The 27,007-nt window shown below is 40.2% G+C and overlaps 1 protein-coding gene across 1 annotated transcript in view; it reads right to left on the bottom strand.

The window, feature by feature from the left end:
* chst15b (carbohydrate (N-acetylgalactosamine 4-sulfate 6-O) sulfotransferase 15b) overlaps window positions 1–25,663 on the bottom strand; it is a 42,317-nt gene extending 16,654 nt beyond the window's left edge. The window contains exon 1 of the mRNA XM_085360873.1: window positions 25,432–25,663. The gene's annotated coding sequence lies outside the window, so the exon portion shown is untranslated. The remainder of the gene's footprint in view (window positions 1–25,431) is intronic.
* Between the last annotated feature and the right edge of the window lie 1,344 nt (window positions 25,664–27,007).

Genomic DNA, 27,007 nt, shown 5'->3' on the forward strand with positions numbered 1-27,007 from the left:
CCTCAGTAGTAGTGGTGTACGTGCTGCGCTGACGGCTCCTTCCCTGTGTGGTACAAATGGAATTGGCCACAGTCTTAATAACTCATGAAAGCGAGGCCTCTCCATACTATCTACCCTGTCATTTAGGGACATATCAGCACAGCCGTATCATATCATATCAGCACAGCTGATTTGTTTAAAGTCTGCTGTCTGCTTTCCTCCAAGCTTCCCATCCCGGCTCTGGAAAAAAACAGCCCTCCTCACACCAGCAGTTAATTGCTATTCTCTTTTGTACTTTCCCTTCTTTCACAAACAATTATTTTCTTTGTGTTTATTTCTGTCAATACAAAAATGTTTCTTTGTGTGAAAAGTTGCTGTGTGTAACTCATTTTTTGGCCAATCTGAATCTATTGTTGGCGATCACTATCACGCTATTGGCTGTAGCAAATCAAATTTAAACAGGCTATGCTACAGCTTTTCTAATGTTCTGAAGATGAAAATTTGCTTTCTTTGGTATTGATTTTGCACACACACAAAAAATGGAAAAGTGGTGACACAAAAGCAACATGTCCATGCGTTTTGGTCTCATTCTTAGAGAAAGCGAATGACAAAAACACTCAACAGCCCTTTAACCATTCATTGCTCAAACCACAGCAAGGAATTATTGTTATACCTGGCTGGAGAAACAGTCTGTGTAGCAGAGAGTGCACTGTCCTACTTCCTCAGCTCTCTGATATTTCAAATGGTGGAAATTAATTGCTGGCCTGCTGATGGGCCGTCTTTGTTTTGATTCAAAGCAAACCAGTAGTGCTTTCTCAGGCTACGGAGAACTCACAGGAAATGTTTAAAATACCATCGCTGTCTTCATTTTTGACTCATGGAGAAGATTAAAAGGCCTTGTTTCTACTGGGTTTAGCACTAACCCATTTTCAGAGGAAATGCTTTCTCTTTGAAACATTGTGCAAGAAACTCTTGAAGATGTTCCGCAAGATAAGTTGGCCGAGTATATGTTTGTGTCCTCTTGTGTCTCCGGGCGTTCTTAAAATGTCAGACTATCTTTTAATAGTGCAGTGAAGCGAAATGCTATATGAGGTTTTGCACAGGGTCAGTTGATAAGCTCAGGCGAGCCCGATTCATATCACCAGAAAGACTCAATGAAAAATGGTTGAATCCTCAAGCATTTATTAGTCACCGGAAACCCAATCCATAATCAAGTGTTCAATCAGAAATGTGGGTGATGAAGGAATAAATCAAGATAGAAGGAAGAAAGCAAACATTTATATTCTCTTGTAGTGTTGGTCCTTATATAATCTCCCTATATAGTACCGCCTCTGCCAACAAGTCAAGTTGCACTTTACAGCCATGTAAATCCAAACATACATGTAAAGATGCCTTCAAAGACATGTAATACGTGGGCACCGAATATTAGTTTCACAAATTCAAAATGATGAAAAATCTGGACATTTCTTCCACTTCTGTTCTGAGGCTATGGTGAATAATGGCCAACAGTATGATGATGCACTAAAGTTGACCTTTGAATATAGCTCCAGGGCTCGGTTGTGGGACACAAGCCACTGTACTCCTACTGCCGGTCCCAAGTCTGGATACGTTGGGAGCCTAGTGTCAGGCAGGTCATCTCCTGTGGCGACCTCTAAACAGAGCAGCCAAAATAAAGAGGAGGAAGTAATGTTCACCTTTGAATCTGTGGCTTATAAAGTATTATCAATCATCATTGAATCACATAGATTTTCCAGTGAATATGGCATAAATGAGTTGTCTTTTGTCCTGTCTTCTTCCTGTTAAAAGGGAGTTTTTCCTTCCCACTGTCACCAAATACTTCCTCATAGAGGCTCATTTGACTGTTGGGGTTTGTTCTATATTATTCTAGGGTCTTTACTTTATCATATAAAGTGCCTTCAGGTGACTTGTTGTGATTCGGTGCTTTATAAACAAAAACTAAATTGAACACAATCACACCAAGTGTAACATGTGTGTATTTTATGAGGCTTTTTTTGGGTTACTATGTGCACCAAAATCTAATCAGTTCAGTCCAAGTGAAGGGTTGTTGCAGATGTAAAGAACATTTAGAAGCTATCAACAATATCTCAAATTTATTAGAATGGATGGATTAATGAATGGATGGCAGAGTAATGTACAGTCCCGAAACAATCCCAAAGACATAATGCCTCTAGCCATGGCCATCGACAGCATGGAGGTATAAAAATAGATGAACATAAGTGGAATATGACAATACCATAAAAATGAAATCTACTGCCAGCTTTCCTCTGCGGCAACAGAGCCAGAGAGCTCAATACCATTGCATTGCTCAAGGTGCAGAGAAAAATAAAACATGAAAACAGTATGACAGAGTGGACTGCAAACCCTGCAGTGGAGTCACTTGAGAGACCTTGAGAACAGAACAGCACATTCTGTCCAGAGAGTCCTTCTGGGCAGCTACCCAGAAGTGCTCTCGACAGGCTGATTCCAACTATCCATTGTTATAGTGAAGAAACGGTTTATCATTCAGGGACGATCCTGTCCACACACCATTATAAAGTCATTTCCCTTTTAGGACCACTTACAAAATAAGCAAAAAAACAGAAGAACAGAGGAGACAGCTAATGAGCCTACTTGCCTGCAGACTCCAGGCAACTTCCTGTTGTGGTGTTTTGTACAAAAACAGCTGATAAGTTGACTATAAAAGCCAATAGAAGCTGAAAACGTGAATTTACTGTACGTTCACATCTGTGAAACCATCTGGTCCTTCTTACTGCCTCACCTCTCTTAACATTTCCAAGAGACAGGAAGTTGAATTTGGTTGAAGTCCACCAAAAACACAGGAAGTACTGGCAGGGGAAGAATGTGATAGAAGTAGTAAGATGGAAGAAGAAAGGAATTGTAGTTGCTGTGTCAGCTGAAAAAAAAAAACGTTTTTCAACCAGGCCACTCACAATAATTAAAGTTCAGCATGAGGCCACTGCCAGGGTGGTACAGCCATTAAATGCTCTCTGACATGTGACACTGCGGCAAATGCTTGATTGGTCATATTGGAATTGTGATAAATAGCTGCTGGTGACAATGACACTGCCTCCTTCTGTGCTGGGGCTTTTTTATTCTGCCAGGGTGATATAAAGGGACAGAAGCTCTCTTATAATAAATTATGCATGTGTCTCATATTTAAATATTAATTTTCCATTAACATGTTGTCTATAAATCTACAGATGAGTGTTTAAAAAAATAGCAAGGCTTCAAACCTGAAAATGTTGTGTAACATTTTGTTTTCCTGGTTTAACAACCTGCTTCTGCTAAATTGTGTGAGACTGTGGGTTACTGGAAGTAGGACAGTGTGGGTTTTTTCAAACTATACTAATATCCATTAAACCACTGATCTCATTCTCAGAAGCAGTGACATGATGTTTCTTACTAATTTTTCTTAATACGGTATTACACAAAATGTACTGACTCGAGCAGCTACAAACATTTCTCTTGCAATAACTATCTCTTATAACAACATCTTTAAGTTATATTAGGTTTCCATAAACTTTGCTTTCCTATAATTCATCCAAACATATAAGTTGTATATAGAGTTGTTTACATAGGTATTTTTTATAATGCCTGGGAAATGTATAATCTAGTACTTACTTACTGCGTGACTTACTTCGTGACTTACTTACTTAGTAACTTACACTACTTAGTGATATTTATATATTAGCATCCTTAGGGTAACGTTGGAATATTTTTAGTGATTTCTGTTATTGTAACGTGATGTATGCTAATGTATGTTAGGAGTAATACAGTATATGTATTTGGTGTATATTATCTGATGTTTCTTGTATGTATGTATGTACAGACATATCCCTCTTTGACTCGATTTTAACAATTTTCTATTGATTTACATGATCAAAACCTTTGGAGGCATTGATGAAACACATGAATATTGATGAATTCTTTCCTCAGACAACTTTGGCTTTAAAGCCAAACTGATTTCATTTAATTGCTCCTTTATTCAAGAGGTGTCACATGTTTTTAACACCAGATCCCGTTCCGGATACAACACTCCAGGGATTTGTGCCACTTCTTGGGATCTTTTACTTGTTAGGAAAATTTGTAAACCACTACACTATGGAACTACCTAATATGCACATTTATGTATATTAAAAATTGGATTTATAATAGTATACATAAAATTAACACAAATAATTCTTTTTTCTGTTTAGTTCACCCTTCCAATTTTTTTTACTTGCAGTTACTAACCTGAGGCCATTAACTTACTAATACTTATCAGACATCTGTATGCACAAACACATGATAAAGATGAGAAGGAAAAATAAATGACATTACTTTCTGGTTTGTTGAGTATCCCTATGGCATTAGATGAAAGGAACGCCAAGCTCCAACACGTGAAAAATTTACTCGCTTGATGTTATTATGTATTAAACTCCTTATCAGATGTAATTACTCATTATTGAAGATACGTGGGTGTGCAGCCCCATGGACAAGGAGGGCTTGATCAGTGAAGTCCAAAAACAGAAATCAACAAGAAGCACTCGGAAAGCTCAAACGTCCCCCAAGGCGGCTCACTCTCTGGATAGTATTTATGGTCAAGGGAATAGTATTATATTTTGTATGCAAACATTTTGATTTCTTTGTTATTTTTTAAATGTACTTTAAGATGTTTGCATTGCAGTAAAAATCAGATAAACATTATCTGGGACATTATCAATGGATAAGCTTATCCAGGGAAAAGTCTAGGGGTTCCCAGGCCAGCCGATGCAGTTAGGTTCATACATATTTAGACACTGACACAAGTTTTGTTTTGTTACCTGTTTACTAAAACATATTCCAATTATAATTAGATAATGGACATGGGCATAATATGTAGCCTTTCAGCTTTCATTTGAGGGTATCAACATTCAAATTGGATAAAGGGTTTAGGAGTTTCAGCTCCTTAACCCTCTCAAGGCAGGCGTTGCAGATTTGCAACAGTTAGAAGCTAACAACCTGATTACCCCACATACATATTTTATGAGTTTTCTTTTACTCAGAAGTACCACTGCAGGTATTCTTTTGTGCATTAGCAACAAAAACTTAATTTGAGCCTGAGAGGGTTAACATGTGTCGCCCTTAGCTGTCTCCTTTCAATGTGGAGGAGCAGCGACTATACTCAGAGTTCTCTTGGGAGAAATTTACTTTGGACAACTGAGGGAAGCAACTCATATAAGGTACCCCACAATTGCACCTATTACCATTTAGTAATTTGACTGATAATGGCACTAGAGACATTTTTAACCCACTTAGCTTAACAGTTTTGTGCCCTATAGCTTTTGGATTTGACCTCACCATGGCTATGTCCACATATTTTCTATGCAATCTGAGTAAACAACAGTAGAGCTAATATGCTGTTGAGTGTTAGAATCTGTAAAAACAGACGGTGAACCTTTTTACCCATATTAATATATTTTTCTAAAAACAACAATTTAAATGTAATAAATGCTCATAACGTGGCAAAAAGAGAATTATTAGCTTTAACTTTGATGTGTTTATTTGAAAGCAACTGAAAAAGGCTGGTTAGTGCAAATAAAGTGAGAACCAAAGCTATCTACTGAACCATGAAATTACTCCTTAGTATAGTTTGGGATTACAAGACAACACTTGGAAAAGGGGATTGTATTATATTGCATGTCTACAGTGTGCCACAAAGATGTCTGATAATAGAGTGAGCAGGAGCACCCTGACCTGTCAGATATGTCACTCCTTCTCCAGCACCCCCAAAGGTCTGTGGCCCAGTTCAATCATGTAAATTACAAGCACACATAAGAAAAACAAGGAGAAGATCTGTATTCACTGTGGCTTAGAGTGGATTCATTTGTCATATTACCCAAGGAGAAGTCATCCATCACATTCATCTGGATCACACACTCTGTGGCCCAAAAGATCAGAATCTAATCCCCAGGAAGTCAATCTGACCTCAGCCTGACCAATGAGCACACAGGGTCAAATTAACAAACACAACCATCAGCCGCTCTCACCCCCGAGGAGGGTGGTGAGAAACGTGGCCTCTGCCCTGCATTCATAACTGCTTCTCAGCTGGGATCTCAGACAGCTGGAATCCCAGTTCAGCACTTTCCACTATCTTATCTTTTATTCATTATTTTAATTTCAGTGGCAGCACCTTCTGAGGTGAATAAGTGCTTATGATGGTGTCATTAAAAAGCAGAGAAAAACAATGGCTCCTATTTAAATTATTGATTGTGGTAATGGATATGCTGTGAAGAGCTGTTCTGGGCTCCAAACAGAACACAAATGATGAGGATAAACTAGGCCTGAAAATGATAACAGGGAAAGTGACAGGTCATGTGTCTTATGATGGGAGTATACTTTACATCAAACCCTGAACAAGGGATGATGGTTTTATTTGAAGAGCTCTGTCTTTAACACAATAAACAATTAAGGTGTATGTGTGTGGATAAAATGGTGTTTCAAACTTGAGGGGCATATGCAAAACAGTGCAGCGTTAGCACAGCAGTTTCAAACGAATAATTTATCAGGATGAACTTCGATGTGATGTGTCTGCAACTTATTATCTAACTTTAGAAAATTTATACCCATGTGAGTAAAAATAATTCTGAAGAGATCCTTGTGTGCATTTCAGCATTTTCCCTGCTACTGTTCTTTTTCCCCTTTGTTTTAAGCTTTCTAATACTAATCTTCCAGTCAATTAAATTCAGTTTCTCTGTTCTCTTTTATCAAGTGTTTTATGTCTGTCTATGTTCCTTTATGTTGATTATTCTTCTTATTTTTGTGAAATATTAATCCGTCTTGCTGACAGATTTTGTGATAAAAGAGATCCAGAGATCTTGAATACAGCACTAACTTGTCAGTAAGTTGCATGGAATGGGGAAGAAGATGTCATGAAATACTAGTTTAATTCACAGTGACTGGTTTTTCTGTTTGTGGTGGTAGAGATGAGTTCAAAAGAGTACAAACCCACATAAACTATATTACTTATCCAATTCAATTTAACTCGATTTTAATTATATAGCACCAAATCTGCTTTATATTGTAAGGTAAAGACCCTGCAATAATAGAATTACCCCCCTTGAACAAGCACTTGGTGACAGTGGGAAGTAAAAACTCCCTTTTAACTAGAAGAAAACTCCATCAAAAACATGCTCAGGGAGGGGCAGCCATCTGCCATGACTTCTAAAGTACAGAAGACCATTTTATACCACATGAGGTGCTCTTCTGTATCTTTTAATAGCAAAGAATTTGGGGAAAAATAGCACATTTGAATCACCTGTGAGTCACTCATTTTGCAGATGGACACCAAATTTACCTGATAATTATCCTTCTGCTCTGTAGCCTTGGTGATCTCAGCATAGCAACAATTAATGAGGTAGATCTCAACAGAGATGCTGTCAGAACCCATATTTGTGATACCTTAAAGTACCGTAATTCTGACCACAAAATATTTTCTGTCTATCATAGGTACTGTAAGCAGAATGGGGTAGTATATGGCTACAAGTAGTCTGTTGTATCTTTACATGCTGATGGATGACCACAGGCACAGGGAAAGTTCATAGTATAAAAGATGGACATAGCTACTGTGACGTCAGCCACTGGTTTCCAAAGTCTCATTTCGAGGTCTTGAGAGGCTAAAGCTGTCTGCCAGTACAAATACAGTAACTTGAACCTGAACTCCGATGCATAGATAACCAAGGCATTAAGGTGCAGGGGGATAACTTATTTCCTAAAGGCAGTATGCAAACAATGCTATCATGCTTTTCAGATCAGGGGAGGAAATACTTCCAATTTAGGAAAGCACCAGAAAGTCCAGCATCCAAATCTGTTTGGATTTAAATGGTAAAAACAAATAATTAAAAAGGTGAATGTGCTTCAATTCAACAACTTCATCCAATATTAGTCTGAATGTGTTATCTTTTGAGACAGCTGACATTGCTGTTACAAAATCCCCCACGTTCCATAGGCTTAAATGTTTGCAGTGGTTAATGCTATGCAGTGCACATTTAAGTAGGCAGGATAATCATTTTCTTTTGCTATCAAACTGGGTGTCAAGTTGGGTATCGTGACATCCCTTCGTCTCACGTTGTTTAAAATGAAGGCAAAAGGAATGTGCAGTGTTGTTTTTAGATTATAAGGTGGATGTTACACCTGGGTGGACTGCTCAAGTGAACTCTGTGTGCCTGTTTGAATAACACTGAGTGTAATGAGAGTAGCTGTTAGTGGAGGCTTATGTCTGGAATTTATAATTGCTAGCAATGCATGTTGAATATGCAAGCCATTAACATGTATAGGATATTGTGCACCATCAAAATCACCTGTTTTCTTGGAAGGTAGAGTTTAAACATAAACAGATAATTGTCGAAATTAGCTAGTTTCGGTTATTTATAATTTTCAGCCATTGTAGCAGCTGTAAATGTACCTATCTGTTATTTGATCCCAATATCAAAGTCATTGTCCCCAGTGAGTGAATCCCACCGTCTTTGGTGACACAACAGCACATTGCCATTGCAATTTTAAAGTAAAGTTTTTGTGCTGATATTATTGTCAATTTTTATGTGTATTATACTGTCTGGTAAGGTGTAGATGATTAAAATAGCAATAATGCAAGTTGAAAATTCAAGCCACAAACCTCTATAACATATCGGACAACATCAGAATCCCAACAACGCACCTGTTTTCTTATAAGTTAGGTTTAAAAAAAGACTACTCACAAACAATGCAAGATAGACATAGAAAGTTTCAAACTTGCAATAACACTTTTGTAAAAACTTCAAAGATCTGTACAAGAGATAAAACTACAAACAACTACAAGATGCTAGAACTTGTCCCTTTTACCTAATCTGACCTCTTCTTTCAGACATCCAACTTTTCATTTGTTCAACAATCCACCAACACCTGGTCCTACTCGCCTCCTCGCGCTTTATGAGACCTGACAGGCAAACTCTCTACATGTGGACCAAAGTTCATTCCACTGTTAACCTCCATTCTGACAAGAAACAGACAGAACAGAGGAAAAGGAGTTGGTAATTAATCCAATGGGAATGTTTACCATTTCCAGTGGAATGCCTCTCAACCCACAGAGCGGCATAAAAGATTTTGATCCTTACAGGCTCGCAGAAAAATTCAGGGGAAACTATATTCAGTCAATAACACTTGTATTAAAAAAGAAAACATATGCTGTGGTTAAGACTGTCAAGACTAAATTTAGATGTAAAACAATACTGCAGTTGTATTTTTCCATGCTCAGTGTCTTGCCCAGTGACCCTCTTAACAAACACATCTGTAAATGCTATTTTATACTTTGGAATCACGCTACACTTCAAAAGGGTGAACCACTACTAAAATACGATTTTATGGAGCAGCTGTGCATGCATAAATATATTTAAGGTTTGGTTTACACTCAGTGGAATTTGGTGAGAGTCCAGGTTGAGAAATTAAAGGACCTATGCGAAAATTTTCATCATGTTTTCTTCCCCAAAACAAGGCATGAGCATTGAATGTTTTTAGAAAGCAATTCCAAACTATTGTAGTCTTTGACTGGAGCTGAAACAAATAAAGTGTTGGACAGATAATTATCTAAATTAGATTCGATCTCATTCAAAGTGTATTTTGTTGTTTGTTTATGCAGTAGTGTCACTTGAGCACCACGGGGAATGGGTTTTACATTGCCCTATGTAGGAAACGCATTGAGAGCACAGGTGGAGAGAATTAGAGCCAGGAGGAAGCCACACAGATCTTTCAACCGTGTGGTTTTTGGTTCTGATGGTAGTGTCGTGTTTTTATCTGTTTTTGCACTGTGAATTTGGCTTTCAGTCATTCTCTCAGATTTGTCTGTTTTTTTGTTTGTTTGTTTTTTAAGAATTAGATGATAAAGTGTTAAAGGTATTGGCCATGGTGGACGTTAGTTTATTTCACCACAGCAGCTTGGAAATTACTTCAAATTGAGTCAAGTGGCCTTTTGGTGCTTGGATCATCACTACAATGACATGGAAACCAATACAAATATTTATGGTAACCCAAGTTTAAGGATCAGAAAATGTTTCCTAACACTCTGATGAAAGCATTGGGAGCAACTTGGCATTCAGTATCTTGGTCAAGGATACTTGACATGCCGAGGTCAAACCATTAATAGATGACCTGCTGTGCTGAACCTCCTGAGCCACAGCCACCCCAATATAAATATATTTAACTAGCAAAAGATTAAATAACAGCATGAGTTCAATGAGTTCCCCTTTTTCCCCAGCTCGATTAAGCAAAGAGGTTTGCATGACTGCCACATGAATGGGAAATATACCTGAAATATTCTTTATTATATATAAATGCATTGTTATATATTTGCATCAGTTTTACATAGCATAAATATTGTATCTGCTTAACCTAAGCTTTTAAGCATATGAGTGCAGCCTTGCCCAGACTCCTTAGAGTGAATCAATGTGTTTTCATCTCACCATGCACATCTGAGACTGGACTATCAATCAATATATCAACTGACATAAACAGATACAGTATATACAGAGTTATTTTATATACACTGTGTATTTTGAGAATGAAAAATTATAAAGTCATTGCTTATTCAGCTTTCAGGGACATAATTTTCCATCTTACCACCTTAAGTGAAAACATTTAACTCTTCATTGCTATCACTATTACCTGAGCTGCTTTGCTGAACAAGATATTCAGTGACATTTGGAAATTACCCACCATTTCTAGCATTATGTACTAAAAGCAACTTTAACATCCCAGGGAAGAAAAAAATATACCTATGAATTAAGTATTCTTACCGTTCCTATTCATTGAATCAGCCCTTTTTTGCAGATCCTTTGATAAGAAAATACTTATTTGGTGATCAGAAAAAAATGTTTCGGCAGTTAACAGATTTATGAGTTTATCTAATTGTTTTTGTTAATGTATTTGAGCACATGATGAAATTAAAACTATCAAACATGCTGTACAAACTGTTAACTTATTTTTTGTTTAAAATTGCAGCTCCCGGTTCAATTCAATTATCTTAATTCTAATGTAATGTTTGATGATTCTTTTGTAATATGTATGATGGTATTTGTCTTAATTTGTAACTGCTGAATAAAAGAAAACTTGTATTTGCCTAAAGGATATATATAAGTATAGTGATGATATGCTGAACTCATTCAAACTCAAGTAACTACGTACTGAATAGTTAAGAAATTAAGATATAATCTAAATAAAACTGAAACTGATATGTTAAATTAAATTAGTCTTAATAGAAATTTTACATCCAGCTGAGCTCATTCTCCACTCCACTCCAGTCTCCTGCAAATAAACTTGTTTACTTGTGAGACTCTGACTAAAGCTGGAGGAAATAAAATAAAATCCTGCTGTTTTGAGGATTCCAGAAGCAACTTGACATAATCAGAGAAATGCAGCCTCTCTCTGCAAATACAACTTGGACGCTCTTGATACCCAGCAAGGCGCCATCTCCACTTAGTAAACTGGAGTCAGACAAGTTTTCATCTGCTACTATCTTATTATGAGGAGAAGCATCAAAGGCCATGACGTGTTTAGAGCAGCTTCCTGTTTTATCTGTAATTCATTGATTTCTGAGCAGAATCTCTAGTAGACATATATGGTAAGCCTATGCAATAGTGTTTCACACCTAGTTAGCAGTCAGAGCTTGTCTTGCCAGCTATGAGCATGGTTTGAGTCTTAGCCTATGACTGCCAAGAAAACGTGTGAATTAACAAAATGTAAGCTATTACTAAGTCAGTTGGCTCCCTCACTAGGGAGCAGGTCTGATGTAAACAGTTTTAAGAAGGCTACTCAAGGGCATCCCACCGGATCTATAATAATAAATTGGCCTGTAGGTTTTCAGCTTATAAGGTGCTGTGCTTTATTTTTTTGTCCCTGCTACATTATACAAATGACTCAACAGTAACGAAGGCTTGGACAGGCTTAACAGACAGCCAGGCAGGTTAATTTTCCAAATTAAAGGTGAGCATTAAGAGGTCTCCTTTTTAATAGCTAGGATTAATTCCATTGTATATTTTAATTTATAAGGCTGTCACTATGTTTCACCTCTAGCAGAAGGATTACTTACACTGTAATTTGAGTGTCAGGTAAATCACGGTAATACATCTGTCCTGTTCCTCCTAGAAGTAGATTATATATACACAATTCTACCTGCTTGGCCATATCCTGATGAATTGCAGCAGGCTGAGGGATGCTCTAACTACAACAGCACATCCGTCTTGCAAAGTGTAACAATTTCTCTGCTACACCAAAGGTTCATATTGGCAGCAGCTGCCGGCACAGATATAAAACTCCAGCTCCAAATTAACTTGGCAGGGATAATCCCACGAAATGATAGCTAAAGCGATGGAAATAACATTTGTACAAATCCCTTGTGACCCAAGCCACATCTGTGTCCTCACTGCCAAAAATTCACAAAAAAGTAAACAGCCTTACAGGTACGTCTGACACTTTAGCTAAACATTTGGGACCTGTCTGGTAAACGGAACTCGGTGTTGGCCTTTCAGCTAAACCAGACGTGCTGCCAAGTTGCATGTGCATGCTAAGATGCATCCTCTTCTTTGGGTTAAATAAGCCCCCGAGCTGTTGCTGTTGGTACTTCTAATTGCAGCTTTAACCTTGCGTTAAGGTACATTGCAAGTAACACAGAGTAACACACAACCAAAAGCAAAAGCTTTCAGCATAGTGCGGTTATTTTAAAAAATCCCATCTCACAGGTGAGAAATGACTGGGACACTGAAAGGTTTCCCAGTTGCTCATCAAAAAAAGAGTAGCCAGGGGTAATTGGGAAATCAACACATCTATCTGTGGTGCTCTATTTTGTTGAGGTGCCCACAGGTCTGTGCTGAGGCCCATTAGAGTGACATCTGGAAGAAAGATACTGGAGTCACACACAGAGAACCACTAATTCTGTCTTTCTACTGCCCTGCAACCCCAAGAAATTCCATGGGAACATACACACACACACACACACATCTATCTATATATAGATATATAGATATATCTATAAATAGAGATAGAGAGATAGTGTGATGGTATGCTGGACTCATCCAAACTCAAGTAATTGCGTACTGAATAGTTAAGAAAGTAAGATATGATCTAATATGTTAAGTCACATTAGTCTTAATAGAAATTGTGGTATATATTTGTCTGTTCTTTAAATTTATATTAATTAAATATTTCACAAACATGAAAAATTTCACAAATATGAAAAAATGAATAATTGATGAGAAGTAGTAGGTTTCACAGTAGTTCCTAATTTTTTCATGAAATGTTTGGATTGCTTGTCACAAAATGAAAGGTCACACTGGACAAGTTTTTCAGCACTAAATAATAGAATGACAAATGTTGAAGATAACAGTTTGACAGGCCTCAAATTGTATTTTTGAAAAAAGGAAGATGATTCCAAACAGCTATTACAGGAAATCGTGAATTATCTTTGGTGTGCAGCCAATCCTTAAGAAAATTTGTAAATTTGCCAAGTGGAGAACAAAAAAATTACAAAAACTATTCTTTTTACAGCAGATGAACGTATAAGTCATGTCCTTAAGAAATAGGAAAAAGATCAGACACAGTATCTGAGAGATAAATCTCACCTTTCAGCTGATCCGCTTTACTTTTGGCTAAAGCCTCAGCAGAAATGATTGATCATGAAGCCCGGAGAACCAGGCTTCATGATCTTCCTGAGAGCTTCCTGAAGACTGTTGAAAGAAAACTTGCCAAAAAGAGTTGCTTTTAGGAATAAAGGTGGTCATCCAATAATATTGTGAATATAAATAGTTTAAAATATTTCATATACACATGATTCTTGTGCTTCAATCCTGCTTTGCCCAGCCACTGGTAGGATTTCTTGATATCAGCCATTTTTTCTCTCTGCTTTACTAAGATTCTTTATCACTACTTATTTTAATATCATACTACACATCTAGACCTAGTGGTTTCACAAACCTTTGTTCAATTATTTCTCAATTATCTAAATTACATTTTCTTCCTTTTCCAACCCTTTTCAGTTTTTATGTTCTCCTGAGAGATATAAATGTCTCTGCTTTTACTAAACAAAAACAGTTGAAATCACTGAACTTCTTTTTGAATATTTAGTGGAAAACACAATATTAAACCTTGCATTAAATAAATAAGATGTATATCGTGAATGTGGATATTTGCATAATTGCAAATAGTTTTCTCTGCACACATTATCCCTTTGTGCCACAGTCCCATAAATCATACCACTGGCTGCTAAGGGGGGTTGTTCAGCTCGCCAAAATCCATCTACATGGCACAACTGGATACAGATGGTGTGGGAAATAAAAGCCAGTTCAGCTCCCCATGCATCATTAATACAAGCAATGACCCCCAGCTTGGCAGTGTCACGCAACCGTGAGTTGCCAGACTTAGCACCTCAAAGTCCCAGTGAGATGTCTCAGTAGCACAAGGTTTGTTGCGTTATTGAAGAAATTTGAAATTGTTTCTCACAACAGTCATTTCTGCACATTAAAACTCGCATGCTGCTTGAAAACAGGTTGTTTTTCATGTGATTTTTTTTCCTTACCTTTAATTTTTCCCACTTAGCAGTACATGTAGTAGCTTATAATTTTTTTTATTCATTGCTTTAAATTTGCAAGGAACCAGAGACAAACCACTGTTTGACTAGCAAACCTTTGTGACTTATGGGATTACACCAAAAAGAAGATGAAGCATGTGACTTGCCATTAAACTTCCCATTGTTTACTGGAGCCAAATGAATTTTGCATGCAAGTCATTCACTTGATAAAGCAGATGAATGTCTGTCAGCATGGTAGCTTAATCACTGGATGTTCAGCACAATGACAAACAGCCTCAGTCCACCACTTCACACAGACAACATCTTCTGGAGTGGTTGCTCCTCCACCGCCACATAAATCCTCTCCTCTGATTCACTAGTCTCATCAGGAATACATAACATGACTTCATTGGAGGATCCTTCTATCACCGGGCACCCTGCATGCACCGTTAGTTTCAAAGTCCAACTCCCACACTAAAACACAGCCAGAATGCAGCCGGATACTGTTTCTAGTACAGATCATTCAGTCATACTGTCACGGTTCTGGGTCCGTCGGACCCAGTAGTTTGAGTTTTATTATGTTTTGGTTTTAGTTTGCATCAGGGATTGTTTTCTTGTTCTCTTGTAGTGTTGATTATGATGATGTTTATTATTTGAGTTTCATGTTTCTGTGGTGTTTAGGATTTGTTCTTCAGTTGTGTCTGCTTAGTATTTGTCTAGCTCCATGTGCCATTTTCTGTCTGTCTCTCTATGTCGAGTTTGTGTCTTAGTGTGATGGTTGCTTGTTCCTGTTTTATTGTGATGGTCTGCGTCTCATGTGAGTGTGTTCAGTTTTACCTTTGTCTCGTCTTGTTGATTATTCCCAGCTGTGTCCACCACCTGTGTGTAATTCCCCTGTGATTCTCTGTGTATTTAAGTCATGTCTGCCGTCATTGTAGTTGCTGGTCCGTCTGTGTATTCCACCCTGCGTCATCTGTGTGTTTCCCTGCTGTCAACCGCTAAGTGTTTCTGCTCATGTTCAGGTTCGTGTTCTGTAGTTAGTTTGTTCCCAGTCTAGTTAGTCATAGCTCCCTTTGCCGTTTGTATTTACTTTCATGCTCAATAAACCACCTTCACACCTTCACGACTGCCTGCGTTTGGATCCTCCTTCATTGCCTCCACACGGCTCACCTCACTCGCCGTGACAGTACGGACCAGCCAGATATGGATCCAGCGGCATTCACCCCACCCACGGAGCTTCGGGACCTCATCACGAACTCCGCTTCACAAATAATCAACCTGTGGCTAGAGCATGAGGGAGAAGCATTCCTCCACGTTCTGGAAGCCAGACTGCAACAGCTGCTCACGGATTATCCCTGGCTATTGGACTCACTACACCCACTCGCGCAAGACTTCATCCTTCACGAACTTCACCTACACCCACCAGCCGCTATCGCTTCCCAACCCAGCCGGACGCCGGAGGTTTTGCCCGGCCCGCCGGAGGTTTTGCCCGGGAGGAAGCGACGATCGCGCCGTCGGCGCGTCGCCCCACAGCTGGAGAATAGGACTTCAGAACTGCCGGCTGTGGTGAGTGGAAAAGACGCTCTGTCTGTTTCACCAGTTCATATGACTGTTTATACCGGGGCTGTGTTCGTTGAGTCAGCTGCTCAGCCGGTAGCTCGGTTAGCTTCCCAGCAGTCGCTAACTCAGTCAGCCACTCACTCATCACCTCCATCACAGTCACAGTCAGACCCAGTAGACACCATGTTACAGTCCATAGCCCAGTCAATAGCTCAGTTGGCAAGAGAGTCATCAGCCTTATCAGTTCAGCCAGCCACTCCACCACCTGTTACTACTTTGCTACCTGTAGCTCAGTTGCCACCAGTTCAGCAGCCTGTCCACTCATTTACCCAGCCTTTATCCTCACAGCCTCATTACAAGCAGGGAACACACTCCACACAAACTTTTGCTGGTTCATTTAAGCTGGCCATCTCAGAGGCAGTTGCTCCCTCTAGGGCCTCCCCAGAGGCTGGGTGTCAGTCACCAGCCAACTCTGGACCCCTAGAGGTCAAGACACCAGCACCAGCAGCCTCACCGGAGAACTCACCTGAACAGTCTCGGCTCTCAGCACCCCCTGAGAGCTCAAGTGAGTTCACCCGTCCGCCTCAGTCCTCTGCTGAGTGTATTGGGGAACACTTCCAGCCCTCTGAGGACTGTATCCCACTGTTGCTGCCTGAGTCTAGCCACGGTGCTGCTCAGTCCCAGCCAGTGTCCACACTGGCAGAGGTCTCCGTACCTGCTGCTTCAGAGACTGCTTTCCCTGGAGGGCCTGAGGAGCCCGTCCAGCCTCAAGTGTCGTCTGCTGGGGGTTTAGGAGAACCCAGCCAGCCTCAAGTGTCGTCTGCTGGGGGTTTAGGAGAACCCAGCCAGCCTCAAGTGTCGTCTGCTGGGGGTTTAGGAGAACCCAGCCAGCCTCAAGTGTCGTCTGCTGGGGGTTTAGGAGAACCCAGCCAGCACATCCTCACATCTGCTGGTGGTCCTGGAGGACCCAGCCAGCACATCTCCACATCACCTTCTGCAGCATCACCGCCGTCAGGTTCCGCAGCCGTTCCGCAGCCGTCCCGCTGCCGTCTTCATCGTCCTCGCCTGGTCCGTCCTCGCCTGGTCCGTCCTCGCCTGGTCCGTCCTCGCCTGGTCCTGCCTCGTCTGGTCCTGTGGTTGCCACGCCGCCGTCGGTGCCAGCTCGACCCGTTCCGCCTCGCCTCTGCCGGCCGTTTTCCGGGCCTCTGAGATGGCATCATGGCCTTCGGGGACGGCCTCCGGAAGGTGTTCGTCGCCGCCGCTGGCATCGCGGCCGTCCTCCGGACCTGCTCGGTGGCCGCCACTGCCTTCCACGTGGTCGGCCTCCGGAACTGTTTGCCCGTCGCCGCCGTTGCCGTGTGCAGGGTCGGCCCCCTGAACTGTTTCGGCTCTTGTGTTGTCGGCCCCCGGACTTTACTGTGGACTCGTGAATGGTCTTGTTTTGTGTTGGCCTGTTTTTGGTTTATTCTGGTCTCTTGTGCTCCTTGTTTTTTTTGTTTCAGACCCTCCTTCCTGGACCCCCTCCGCCCGCCCTGGCTTGGTGCTTTGTGCTTTTTTTGTTTGGGGCTGTCGGGAGCCAGCCCTTAGAGGGGGGGTACTGTCACGGTTCTGGGTCCGTCGGACCCAGTAGTTTGAGTTTTATTATGTTTTGGTTTTAGTTTGCATCAGGGATTGTTTTCTTGTTCTCTTGTAGTGTTGATTATGATGATGTTTATTATTTGAGTTTCATGTTTCTGTGGTGTTTAGGATTTGTTCTTCAGTTGTGTCTGCTTAGTATTTGTCTAGCTCCATGTGCCATTTTCTGTCTGTCTCTCTATGTCGAGTTTGTGTCTTAGTGTGATGGTTGCTTGTTCCTGTTTTATTGTGATGGTCTGCGTCTCATGTGAGTGTGTTCAGTTTTACCTTTGTCTCGTCTTGTTGATTATTCCCAGCTGTGTCCACCACCTGTGTGTAATTCCCCTGTGATTCTCTGTGTATTTAAGTCATGTCTGCCGTCATTGTAGTTGCTGGTCCGTCTGTGTATTCCACCCTGCGTCATCTGTGTGTTTCCCTGCTGTCAACCGCTAAGTGTTTCTGCTCATGTTCAGGTTCGTGTTCTGTAGTTTGTTCCCAGTCTAGTTAGTCATAGCTCCCTTTGCCGTTTTGTATTTACTTTCATGCTCAATAAACCACCTTCACACCTTCACGACTGCCTGCGTTTGGATCCTCCATTTCCTCCACACGGCTCACCTCACTCGCCGTGACACATACACCGAAGCCCGCTGTCACTTAGACGCAAGCTTACAAAAACACCAGTCTGTTTATGAAAATTTACAAAGGCAACAAAGGATTTCCTGTGACAGGCGAGAAGCTGAAGACGACATTTAAGAGCTGACATCTCTTTTGATAGACTGCTTGAATGGCCTAAGACTTTTAAATAGACATAGAGAACAACACAGCTTCTGACAGCCGGTTTGTTTACGGTGACGCAAAGAGCTCTTTTGCATACTAATGAGATACATGTATGTTTCCACTAAAGTCTGCAAGATGTGCAGTCTTCACAGGACATAGAATTAGTTGAATAATAAACCTCTGGCAAATAAAGTCTTCAAATTACTTGTTTTGCTCAAACATTGAAAACACAAAAAAATATTCAGTTTTAAATTAGAGAAAATCTTTGAATACAGAAAATAAAAACAAGGTGGACGTTTTTTGTTTTGTTGACAATATTCTGTTGACATATAGGGAGGGTAAACACTTTACAGATTTTGAGGGTTTCAACTAGAGATGGACCGATCCGATATTATGTATCGGTATTGGTCCGATACTGATGTAAATTACGGATATCGGAGAAATAAAAAATGTAATCCGATCCATTAAATATCAAAAAAAGCACCTCACAGAACGCGTCATGTGATAGAGTGGCTGTGTGTATTTGTAGCCTTGCTACCAATCTGGCATTTCATCTCCGAGGAAGTTATCCCAGAGAGAAGTAAAGCAAGTGTGTAAGTTCATCTCTTAATGTTTGTAAAGCATTCCCGTAAGCTTTACAACTGATATATGGAGCGACTGCCTCTCATTCTCTCTCCCTCCCTCTCCTGCTGCTACTTCAATCATGAAACTGATCAATGATCAGCTGATTGGCTTTTCTGTCAAGAGTCCGTCTCTCTTGCTTGTCTATCGCCCACTGCGCGCCAGAAAGAGGAAAGCAGCGGCTGAACAACAGCAGCACGTTTAAGCTTGATAAGCTGTTAGAATTTATTTACTTTCTACACCAGGATCCTTTTCTACGTAGCTGACGGCTGGTAACTGTGCAGGGGCGGTTCTAGCAAAGTTTAGCCAGGGGGGCCGATAGGGCATGAACAGGGAAAAGAGGGCACAAAGACATACTTTTCTTTCTTATTCTCATTTAAAATGTCGAGCTTTTAATAAATAATTATCCAAATCTTACACCCAAAGTTTTAATCTGATGTAAAATGTATAGAAGTCCATTACTGTATATAGTAACTATTAAGTCTAATATACCCTAGTAAGCTATAGTACTTTTTCTTTGGGAAGGTACGATCTGTGCAGTCTGCAATTCTGTTGAAGAAAGATGTTGATTCTATTTAATTATTCTTGAAAAATAATTTATTTCTGTGCATTTTCTTTCACACTGCATCAAATTAAAGTTGATTACGTCAATTAAGCATCATGAGGTGGAGGGTGGGGTGTTCCCTTTTTTTTTTTTTTTTGCTGGGAGTTTTAGAGCCCTATTAGTTAGGTTGCTTACTCTTTAAAATACCAGAATAGGGAGAATGGAGTAGGTTTAAGTTTATTAGATTGATCAGTATTGCTGAACTATGAAATATTTTGGGTGCAGTGTATTTTTTGCATACAGGTATAACAGAATAGCTTTAGTGTTTTTTTTTAACTTGAGTATGAACTTATACAAAAAGGAGCAAGATATTAAAAAAACTGTTTTATTGATTAAAAAACACACTATATCGGATTCATTTCGGTATCGGCAGATATCCAAATTTATGATATCGGTATCGGACATGAAAAAGTGGTATTGTGCCATCTCTAGTTTCAACACTGACCAGAAATCTCTTAGCCAAGTGGGTGTCTAACCCACAAAGATTAGTTTTCAAAACAAAACTGCTCTGCGGCCGTGGGCACAGTTTATGAATGCACATTGCAGGAAGACAGGTATTATAGGGTTTTTCCACTGTGGTGGGTTTAGTCACACCAAACTATGCCATGAGCGACTGAGAGCAACTGAGTCGCCCTGGCTCTGTGCAACTTTTCACCTTGATGTGTTGTGGTGTGACAGTGGAAAACAACAGCAAGGACCAAGACACGTGCCGACCTTTTCATCTCGCTATGGCTGCTTCTTTTCATACGATTCTCCCACGCAAAACTCCGTAACTGACCAAACAGTACAGAATCTGTACAACGCTGCATTTCTAATAATGCCTTCACAGCAACCTTTTAAAGGAAAACATGGATGTGTCAGTATGCGTCAACAGTAGCACAACGGGGCTCCAATGACACTGAAAATCTCTAATAGGAAAAATGACACAGATATCTAAAATTGAAAAAGCAGAACTGAAACTATTTAAGCAAGAGGTGAATACTAAATATGGACATTTTCAAAAATGTAAGTTTCTCTCTAATCCTCAGAGCAGACTCATAGACCCTGAGGACACAGCTTAACTGAAAAGACGTCATGTTGTGGGAGTGGGAGGGGTTTGTATTGCTGAGGGTTGATTACATACTGAATCTACAGCATGCAACATGCAGCCAGTGCTGAAGAAAACAAAGGTTTCGTAAAAAGCCTGAAAGGAAGGTGAAAACTTGACAGATTTTTTTTTCATATTTCGATATGTCTAATGATCGGTGCACCAGTGAAAACTTGATATAAAGCATCCTGCAGCAGTGGTTGAATTTTTATTTCAAAGAAACAAGACACAGGTCAGATGCTTCACTTGTGAAACACAGTTGTGCTACAGGATGGAAAAAGGCCATGTAAGAGAACAAAATGGGTGCCAGTTATCAGAGCAGGGCTGGAATGCATGAGTCACTGAGAAAAAGAAAGCTGTGTTCAATATCAAAAGCACTGATCTGTGGTGTGGTGTGAGGTACAATTTTGAGGAAGCCAAGTGAGACAGTAACCCTAAACCACACGATTGCATTTTACACAAAACATGCAGATACAGGATGTGCAGAGAGTATGCAACATACCCGATGCTGACGTTTACCGACATGCAGTGTGCTCTCTTTCCCAGTGCAATCAGGGCACCTTTGCTTACAAACCCTGTTTTACTTGCCTGATGTACAATGATACTGTCCATGCTTCCTTATCATTTAAAGCTAGATCAAATGTTCAGGGCCCAGCATAACAGACTGAGAACACAAACAAGCCTGCACAAACTGTAAACAGCCACAATCTCTCCAGCATTGAGAAGTACAGTGCTTCAGTGCATTTTACAGACGAGTCCTCAGTGATGAGTGAGAAAGATAACAGGAGGGGAGAAGAATTACTGAAACTGTTGGACAGATTGTTTTTTTCTTTAAATAACTACTAAAATCTGAACAGAAGGGGGGGTAGTTGGCTTCCCTTGACCACCAGGGAAAAAATGCCACAGGGTCTGATCAGAGGCTTTTGGGATGAAACAGAGCTGCTCTGGGACACACTGTTGCCCCATCTGGTGCAAAATGTCCCAAACGAGTTCTCACTGAAAACAAAGAAATGTGGGGCAAAAGGAAGCTGGCAGGAAGACAGACCATGCACCAGTGTTCATTAATACTTCCGCTTTCTAGTTCATTTTGATAAATTATGACACCACCAGCAGAATATGAAAACGTTTCAAGATTTATGGGCTGGATTACCCGGTGAAAATTACACCTAAATTAAAACTGCATGAATAAGCAAACGCACCGACGTGGCAAATGCATGTGACACTAAATGCACAATGGCACGATTCACATGAAAGTCTTCACTTCTCTCTGCTAATAAAAGCTGCCCCACTGCACAAAACACTTGGGTTCATCTTGTGCACTTGCACTAATCCGGTGTGTAATTCATCCTTCGTCCAAACATTGGGATACGTTTCATCACTGTCAGTGTCTAATGACTTTAAATCCATGACTCTGAAAAGACCACAGCCCTTTGCATATTTTCTTTTAAATTCTCTATGGTAATTGTAATGGTAAAGGTCACTTAAATTGAATTCCTATAGAATGCATCTGCTGTGTCTATTGCATCCCCTTCTCCTGAGAAAATTCCAACAAAGATAGGTTAGCATTTCTTCTTTATCAAACTCACAATATATAACAGCCTATAGCTTGGGTGTAGTTTATAAAACTACATCCTTGGAAATATACTTAAAGTTAGCCTTTGTCATTTGCTCAACAGAATGCTTGATTTTGAATACATAAGAAAATGCATTAGGAAAAACAAACCCTGCTTAAACAGCTTTAGCTTGTTATTTACATTCCTGTGATCTATACAAATCTCATATCAACTTAAATGAACTCGGGCCCTTTTGAAAGATTCTTGGTGAAAGTAGAGGCACTTGGAGCCAGGCAATTATTCATGGACTAAACGGTGGGTTGAAAAACAAAGGAAAACGCACAACTCACCACTGCAATGAACAAAGATAGGTCTAAAAAAGAGAGCTGCAAAGTTCAGTACAAGCAGCTTCCACTTCATAACCAGCAGAAAAATCATTTACATCAAGTCTGAGTCATCGATTTTGTAAATGAGATATAGACACGTAACGGTTTGGAGATGACAAATTTTAAGCCGCAAGTTTTTTTTTTTATCATAAGTTCTGCATTTTGGCCATTGACATCGCTTCCACTCCTTGCTCAGATGTCATGGGCGGGAAGTGGAAGTGAATCTTTACCCATTACGAGGAGTCACTTGTCAGTCATTTATTGGGTAACAACTTGTCATAGTCATTTTCTGCTTATCATGTGTTTTACGTCAATTTAAACCTTTTCTTGGAAAATAATTATAGTGCTGCAATAACCCTTAGGGAGTGAGAACGTGTTGGCAATAAATATGGCTTGAAACTTGTAAATAAGGCCAAAAATAAAGAAATGTATACAAAAGAAAAGTATACTGAGGTCATACATCGGGAGAGAAGTAGGGTTATTTTCTCTTAAAGTTCTCTCTTCTTGGCTTCTGCTGATCTGCTCATGCATTCCCCATCGTTTTTCAGAAACCGAGGAATCTTTTACATACAGACTGTGATCTGCTTAGCAATAAGATGATCGCCACGTCATATTTATATGCATTTTTCTGCCGACGTGATGTTTCACATCAAAACTGATCTTATCCTTTCTGTGAAAGAAGCGTGATCATCTTCAGGACCGGAGAAAAACCAGTGTTTGAAGCTGTTAATCCCGCTGTGCTCACATTTACACGTAATCAAAGCCTCATTGAAAAAAATCTTTCTCCTCATACTTGACAGAAATATTATTCATTCATAGCTCTGCTTCTTCAAGATGCGAAATGAATGCCTCATCAGCCCAGTATGAAGAGAGACGTTGACGCTACACCAGTCAGAAGTTTGATATGATAGATCAACTTGGGCTGGCCAGAGTAATTCATCAAAGTGCTTCAGTCACTCCAGAAATCTGTTGTGGGTAGAAATCTTTAAAAAAGAGCTTGAACAAAAACAGTGAGGCTGCTAGAGGCCACGCACGCTACCCTCAGTCGAGGCATTTAAATCATTTTAATCATCCATCCCACTCACTGTATAATAATATACTGCAGTGAGAAAGAGAATCCCCACCACACTTACGCCTACGACTCGCCTTCCCACATAGACTGTGTCAACTTACAAACAGCTACACATCCTGTCACAGACACACACACACACACACACTGTATATATCCTGCCGCGCCAATGTAAACAACATGACATGATATATAAGCTTTAAAAATAAGTGTTCTTTATGGATGATAGCAATTATTAATTTCATCACGGGTTGTTCTTTAATTTATTTTTTGAATGAGTGCTTAGTAGTTCATGATATGTAATTAAAAAAAAGATGACGTCTTCACATTGCTTGCACAGTTAACTGCCCTTAAATCCCACAAATATGAGATGTATGGTGACACAAATCATTTAAGTTGATGGTCGCTATAGGATGCGTGGCATTTCTGCTTGATAAATGTCTCAGCTCTTTAAACACTTCATTAATTCCCTGGCATTCATCTAATCAATGAACTGCTCCAGCCAGCACTAGTGCTCTTGACAGATTTCCCATCACCTCTGCATTGTCCTGCTACTTAAGTTCTCTTTCGCCGATTAAGTTCTCTCAGCGTTTGAGACCACTGCAGCCACTTTGCTACCTGTGCTCAATTAAAAGCTCAATTACAGTAATTAAAATCCCTTGTAGTAGCTACTGTGCACATTAACTTAACCAAGCCGAAAGTTAAGGGGGAAGGAGGTTAAAGTGAGGTGATTCACACCGAGGGGCATGTGTCAGCCCCTAACCAAGCACATCACATGACTCCATAAAGCACCAGCATATTCTAATTTAAATGTCTACCTCCTGCAAATTCTTTCAGGCAGTTAAAGATAAATGTGCAGGTGTTTTCAGATCCTGCTTGACTGTGAGGTGCGCCTTTACGCGCAATCGCAAAAAGATGCCGTCTCACTCCCAAACACCCCCCGGTCAGGCTGGCTTCGCGGCAGGCATCAGTGGTCGGTCTGGTGTTGTTGGACAAAGAGAGGACCGCTCCGTCCCTCCAGAGGCTTCCCCTGCTCTCATTGGTCAGCAGGAAACCTTTTGTTTGGTCTCTCACGGTTGAAAATCCTGCATCTCATGAATGGAAGCCACATTTTCTCGCAGGAAATGTAACCAAAGACCTCGCTGTGGTTACTTTGGAATAAAAGCGACCGCTTCACTGATTGCGACTCGAATAAGATTTCCTCGATAGTTTTGCGAATGATCTCCACGATGTTCGCCCACGATTGGCGCTCTTTTCGGTAACTCTCAGGAGCGGCGGCTCTCTCCGCCGCTTTAAAATGAGTCAAATCTTGGGTTTGATTAGAATACATAGTGACCTATTCATTCCCTTTAGGGAGAGCGGGCGCCTCTGCGCTGAAAGGAGTCCGTTATACTTATGATGTCTCCGTAGCTATACACTGTGCGCGCACAGTCAAATCAGCCATAAACTTTTCCATTTCTGCACCCGCTCCCTTCAGACACACAGCCAGAGAAGCGAGTGCATAAACTATTTTGAACTGGCGCAGACAACAGGTTTCACAGCAGAAAACTGATGTTAAAAAGGTTAAACAGCCGTGAAAATACAGCAGGCTGCTGTGTGAAATAAAACCTACCATGAGTTTATTTGTGCCGGCAGCGCTCGCACGTCCGGTCGGATCAAACAACTTCTCATAGCCGGCTCATATTCCCTGGTCAGTGGTCACGAGATTTAAAGGCATTTGTAAATCCATGCAATTGTTCTGTTTTCTTCTTCTGCGTCTTTCCTTCACGGGCGGTTACATGAGAACAAGTTAAAGCATGCGAGCCAGGCTGTGTGACAGTCTTTCTTTCGCTTCTGCCTCTCGCTCAGGCTCCCAACGCGAACAGTGGGAGTCAGTCTCTCTCTCTCTCTCTCTCTCTCTCTCTCTCTCTCTCTCTCCCTCAGTCTCTCTCTGGTGTTGTGTGATGCTTGGGTGAGAGGTCAAACGGATGACACGCGGGTTTCCTAAGAAGAAATGTAGAAATCAGTTCTAACTGTGGAGTCTGGGACCTTAAGCAAAAATTCACAGAAAGGGAGCGATGACCCTGCAAAGAGTCATCACTATTGTGTTATAAATAAGCTGACACCAACAAAATAAATTTGAAATAGAAACTGTTTAGATTTCCAAAGTTACCTACTATAATTTTCAATGTAACATGAAATGTACAAATAATAACATAAAAGACAATTTAAAGAAGAATTAAAACACAATTATTTAAATAACTTAACTCTAGAAATGGCAGAGGTGGTTCTGCCGGGATCTTCTTTGTCTTTACATGCCAAAAATCCGTGATGCATTTGCTGTGGTGACACTTGGGAAATAAGAGCGCATCTGAAATGACCTTCTAGACTGGAGAGGACATGTTTATTTCCAAAACAATGCCCTACACCATGCAGACTGGTTATAAAGTATTGACATAAATAGTAGCTTTTCAGCTCTGCTGCTCGTGTCCTAAATCCAACGAACTAAGTTAACAAATGTCAGACATCAAAGTAAACAAAGGAAACGATGCGATGCTAGACAAAGTTATCCTATTCAAGTGCTTCTTCCCCAAGGCGGGTTCTCTAACTAGGTTCATTATGAGTGATTTACATCAGCAAGTGTAAGCATGTTTAGATTACTATGAATTTCAAAAAATAATCAGTGTTTTTTAATCCAACTGAAATATATAAATATGTATAAATAAAATATATCCTAAGAATAAAAAGAAAAATAATTAAATGGCTTACTCTAGAAATGGCAAGAGTGGTTCTAGTAGTAGTTAGCACATTTCCCTTTTAGACCTAAATCCCTGGTTTGATTCTGGGAGGAGACACAAGCATCCAGTGTAAAATATGTGACAGGTGGATCAATCTGTGGTGACCCTTGGGAAATAACCCAGAATCTGAAATTGCCTTCTTCACTAGAAACAGCCAACACCATTCGTGCCCTAAGACCACGCTCACTGTTTATGAAGTGATAATACTGTAAAAATAGTCTGATCGTACTAGGCTGCTCATCCAGCTAATTTAACTAGCTAAGCTTTCCATGATGCACTGAGCGTTTCTCCTTCATTTATCTGTTTTCAAACTCTGTCTGTTTATACACCACTAATTATTTCTAATGATTAAATAAAGCAAACTCTGTCCTACAGTTTCCCTTTTGTCCTGTTTCTCTCTGCTCTCTTCTC

Source organism: Diplotaxodon limnothrissa, linkage group LG8, assembly GCF_057381915.1.
Source record: "Diplotaxodon limnothrissa isolate DT_005_m linkage group LG8, D_limnothrissa_male_GT1.1, whole genome shotgun sequence".
Classification (NCBI taxonomy): domain Eukaryota; kingdom Metazoa; phylum Chordata; class Actinopteri; order Cichliformes; family Cichlidae; genus Diplotaxodon; species Diplotaxodon limnothrissa.